General features: G+C 46.2%; 2 long non-coding RNA genes across 2 annotated transcripts; both read right to left on the bottom strand.

The window, feature by feature from the left end:
* Positions 1-681: 681 nt before the first annotated feature.
* Positions 682-2,196, bottom strand: LOC141016317 (uncharacterized). Its single transcript, XR_012180599.1, has 3 exons — positions 2,140-2,196; positions 1,217-1,275; positions 682-914 (listed from the first exon to the last, which is right to left on the bottom strand). It is a non-coding gene; the product is annotated as an uncharacterized lncRNA (long non-coding RNA).
* Positions 2,197-2,242: 46 nt separating this feature from the next.
* On the bottom strand, positions 2,243-2,704 carry LOC141016342 (uncharacterized). The gene is made up of 3 exons (XR_012180603.1): positions 2,592-2,704; positions 2,438-2,496; positions 2,243-2,325 (listed from the first exon to the last, which is right to left on the bottom strand). It is a non-coding gene; the product is annotated as an uncharacterized lncRNA (long non-coding RNA).
* Positions 2,705-5,329: the final 2,625 nt, after the last annotated feature.

Genomic DNA, 5,329 nt, shown 5'->3' with positions numbered 1-5,329 from the left:
TTTGCCTCACTACCTCTGTTGTACTGAAAGTAAACAGGTATTTAAAAAGAAATTGAAATCCTATTTTATACGAGCTGTACATGAGTATGAGTGGCTCCATTTTGCTGTCTAAGAAAAACTCTGTTTAAGATTTGCAGAAATCTTCAAATGTTTGTTTTAACTTTTTAACATTAGGTATATTGTGATCTATTGTATTTGTAAATGTATGATATGTTGAGTATGTGACGTTCTTGTGTATATTCTGTGTTGTTCCTTGTGGACCCCAGGAAGACTAGCTGGTTACTAAGGTACCAGCTAATGGGGATCCTTAATAAACAATAAAACAATAGGGGTCAGTGGTGCAGGTCTAGAGTTAGGAGCCTTACGCAAAACACACTGCTGGCATTGAGCACACCAGTCTGTTACCTCCTTGGCCAATTGCAGCCAGAAAAACCTTCTCTGAATCAGAGAGACAGTCTTTTCAGATCCCCAGTGTCCAGCCTGCTCATGATACAACTGCCAAAAAAAAATGTCGCTCACCTTCATGAACCACATGTTGGATTATGGGATCAACTTTCTTGGGGTCTTGTTGTGTCCAACACAGCACTCCAGCCACCAGGGAAAGTCGGGGCCAGTGACGCAGGATCTGCTGGACTGACGTGGTCTCTTGCTGCCGCTCTTTATTGGGCAGAGAGCCCCTTCTGTACATACTTGATTACTCTGGCCAATGTGGGGTCCATATTTTGAAGGCTCCTCCACTGGGCCGGTGTCCGCTCCGGAAACAAGGGTATCCCAGGTGTAGCACTTTGAAGGCTCGGCTTTGCAGTGTTCTTTCCTGCACTGATGCAGTGCTTTCACAGTCCTGGCTCCGATATGGGTGAAGGATGGAATCTCCAGCCCCTCTTTTCTCTCCTCTGAGTCTGATGTGAGTGCTTCTGGGGAGAAAACGAGACAGAGCATCTGCACTTTGATTACTACATCCTGGTTTATATTTTATTTCAAACTGAAAGCTCGCCAGGCGCGCTGCCCATCTCTGTTCCAAGCTCCAAAGTTTAGCTGAGTTTAAGTGCACCAGAGGATTATTGTCCATGTATATGACAAATGGAGCACAGTGTGAGTATCCTGCAAATTTCCGAGTTACTGCTCAGGTCAAAGCCAAAAATTCAAGCTTAAAGGAGCTGTAATTTTTGTCATTTTTCTCTGTGGAGCTTAAGGCCCAGCTGGCAAATGCAATTACCCTCTCTTTTCCATCCTGCACCTGACTCAGTACAGCTCCCAGGCCTCGACTGCTGGCGTCTGTATACAAGACAAAAGGAAGGTCAAAATCAGCATAAGCCAGTATTGGTGCAGAGGTTAGGGCCCTCTTTAGTGTGTTAAAAGCATCCTGACAAGTTGAGTCCCAGTTAGCAATTAGTCGATAACCTGAGGCTCTTTTGGACTGATTCCTCTTAAGAGTTTGTTTAATGGTTTGGCTATTTTAGCAAAGTCTTTTACAAACCTACGATAATAGCCGGCTAGTCCCAAAAAAGACTGTAGTTGTTTCACTGTCTTGGGGGTCAGCCATTCTTGAACACACTTCACCTTCTCAGGGTCTGGGGAGATCCCCTCTGCTGACACACGATGTCCCAAGTACTGCACTTCTTTTTTCAATAGGTGGCACTTGTCAGACTTTAATTTTAGGCCGTGTTTTTTTCAGTTTGTCCAAAATTACATCCAAATGTTTTAGGTGCGAATCAAAGTCAGAAGAATATATTATGACATCATCAAGGTAAATCAACAAAGACTGTAGGTTGTGGTCTCCTAAACAGGTGTGCATTAACCTTTGGAATGTGGCAGGCGCATTTGACAAACCAAAAGGCATTCGGGTAAATTCAAATAGCCCCATGGGAGTAACAAAGGCAGTTTTTTCCCTGTCGGCGGGGGCGACCTCAACCTGCCAATATCCACTCGCCAGGTCTAATGTGGAAAAATACTTTGCTTTGTTAAAGCTGGCCAATGACTCTTCAATTCGAGGGAGTGGGTAAGCATCTTTGGCAGTTACTGCATTAAGCTTACGATAATCCACACAGAATCATGGTGTTCCATCTTTTTTGCGCACTAATACGATGGGGGCAGCCCAAGGACTAGCACCTGGTGAAATGTTTTTAGAGTCTAACATACCTTGAAGCAGGGCCTTCATTTCCTGATACATTTTTGGTGGAACCTGCCTGTACCGTTCTCTCACAGGCGGAGCATCACCAGTGGGAATCACATGCTGGACGGTGCTTGTTCTGCCATAATTTTCGTCATGTGTGGCAAAAACTGCTTGGTGTTTGTGCAGCAGGGTCTGCATTTTCTCTCTCTCCTCTGCAGATAAACAAAGGTCAGTTACATCAGGCAATGGACTCTTTTCAGTATGTTGTTTACTTTTCTCCAGGCTTACTTTGACAGCATTGGTGCTGACCCGGACCATACTCACCATGTTCTGGTGTGATATCTGCCGGATCAACCTCACACGTCTTAGCTAGTTTCTGGTGTCTATAAAAGATACATTGGGGAGTCATTGGGATTGTAATTAGAACTCTCCCCCTTTGAACTGTTGATAGGGATCGAGCTACGAAAAGTCCACCCACCTCCTCAGGTTCCACGAAGCACTGATAGTCTTTTCCACCTGGTCCCACCTTGGTCCGGCCACACAACAGCACCTCACTCTGATTTGGAACTCACAGGACGGCGATTGATGGTGCGCACATGCCCAGTGGAGCAATCTGGAGCCACAAACTGTGCCTGTGTGGAACAGATTTTAAAGGCCATAGCCCATGCCTGCTGTTGGTGCCGACTAACAGACAGTGCAGGGGCTTGTTGTCCATGTTTCTCCAACAACGTCTGATGATGTTCATGCCCACCACCCCTTCTGTATCAGTTAGGCAGTGATCTTTAACAACCAGAAACACACCCTCAGAAACTTCAACTTCTCCAACTTTAACAGGTAACAACACATAACCTTAATAAGGAATGTCCAGTCCATTGGCAGCTTCTAAGGTCAGCCAGCTATCAGCCTCCTTAACCCGCTCACCTTTCTGCAAAATGTTCCAAGAAAAAACTGTTCCTCATCAACGAGACATTTGACCCTGTATCAAGGATGCAATTAACAGGGACGTCACCAAGCAGCGGGTTAACTTTAGGGACATCTCCAATTAATTTGTGCGGGTCTTCACACAGGCCCATTCACTTCTGAACACCCCACTGTCTGGGCTGCCACAGTGGTGTATTCTAGTTTAACGATGCTGACCTTTGTGTGTTTGTACATGAGCGCGCTATATGTCCAGGTTGAGAGCAGAGGTTACAAATAGGACTACCCTGGCCATCATACCGGTTTGCTGAACCTAGCCGGGGTCGGATCCTCCTTGGTGGCCCGCTTCGTGGGGCAGGCTGACTCCACTCTGCACCCCGTGGTGTCCTCTGGTGCAGCTCTGACCGGATCTCTTTAATTAAAGACTGGGACAGTTCATTAATTTTAGTTGACATTTGTGTGTTCATTTCATCCCTTAATTGTGTCTTGATTTGTTCCAAATCCTTTACATTATGAAAGTTAACTTGGTTATGCCCCCTCATTGTAAGGCAGTGTGCTTGTTCAAATGTTTCCCCATATGCTTGCTCCCTTAAAGAGAGTTCTGCCTTGATGGTCTCAAGGCAGAACCTTGGTCTCTCTCTGGGGGCAAAATTAAACTCTCTCTTAGCTTTTCCCTCTAGACAGCATAGTGTTAATTCAGCCCTGAAATCGTTTGGGACTCCTTGCAAAGCGAAAGTAGTTTTCAGATTACTCTTCCACTCTCCTAAACCAATATCTGAGTCTCTTCCTTTAAACTTAGATGTCATCAAATGAAACATAGGAACCATGCCAACCGGTCTGGACACTGCACTAGGAGCTTGGTTTTCTTGACTAGGACCAGGTTGAGGCTCACTTTGATCAGTCATGTTGCGCTTGCCCACCACTGGTTTCTTTTTTGGTCAACCCTGCTCACAGCGCCAGTTGTAAAGTGTTGTTTCAGTTCAAGCAATTGACCAGCCAGTGGATAGTGGGCAAGACAACAACAAGACAGAGATAGAATTTAATTGAGTCCTTTATTATTCATATCCATAAATATCTAAAAAGTTAATTGAGTCCAGGGGAAATTAATTAAAAAAAATACTAGAGGGGGATGGCTGAAGGTGTGGGTTCTGTGTGGCCTGGTGAGTGGCCGGGCTTCACTGTCACCAGGCTGGCAGGCTGGATCCGGCTGGTCGACTAATGCACTGGCTCGGTGTGGCTGTACTACAACTGCTGACGCCACATGCTGTGCTGCTGATGACTGCTGCACTCAACTCTGTGTGGCTGCAAGGCGCTGCTGCTGCTCAGCCGTTGCTTCCAGGCCGACCCACCGTCCTAAGACTACTCCAGCCCACGTCACACAACTGTCACAAAGAAGAGCAGAGGGAGACTGAAGGAGAGTGTGTGGGGGTAGTTAAGCTGGCTGAAGTCATGCCCAGCACACCTGTTTCAGGTTAGCCCATCACCATGAGATCACTGCACACACACACTCACCACAAAATCCATCACTAGTGCCAAACAAAATGCACAGAAGTCCACACACAGTGCACATAACAGTATACATACAGTCCACAGTATGCATATAGTCCACATAACAGTCCACACACAGTGCACAGTATGAATACAAAGTACACAGTATACATACAGTCCACAGTAAAAATACAAAGTACATAGTATACATACAGTACAGTCTACAGACCACAGTAGACATACCACCGAACACAGCCCACAGTATACATACCACAGAACATAGTATACATACCACAGAACGAGGATCCTCTGGAAGCTGGCGGCCAAGGATCAAACCCTCTGGAAGCCGGCGGCGAAGGATCGAACCCTCTGGAAACCGGTGGCGAAGGTGCGGACCCTCTGGAAGATGAAGGCGAAACCGGCAGGAACCTACTGGAGGCCAGCGGCGAAGGATCGAACCCTCTGGAAGCCGACAGCGACGGATCGAACCACAGTATGAACACCAAAGAACGTGTACACAGCACAAAATACACAGTACACAGCACAAAAGACAGAACGAATACTGAGTACACAGTACAAATACAGAATGAGTACACAGACCACAGTACGAATACCGCGTACACAGACCACAGAACGAGTACACAGAACGAATACCGCGTACACAGATCACAGCACAAAATACACACAACTACACAGACCCACAGCACAAAATACACAGAACAACTACCGGTTACACAGACCACACTAGACGGTATACAGATCACGTACACAGTACGAATACAGAATGCACAGTATGAGTACACAGACCAA

This window comes from Pagrus major, chromosome 21 (assembly GCF_040436345.1).
Source record: "Pagrus major chromosome 21, Pma_NU_1.0".
In the NCBI taxonomy this organism is placed as follows: domain Eukaryota; kingdom Metazoa; phylum Chordata; class Actinopteri; order Spariformes; family Sparidae; genus Pagrus; species Pagrus major.
This window is presented reverse-complemented; position numbering and strand designations above follow the sequence as displayed.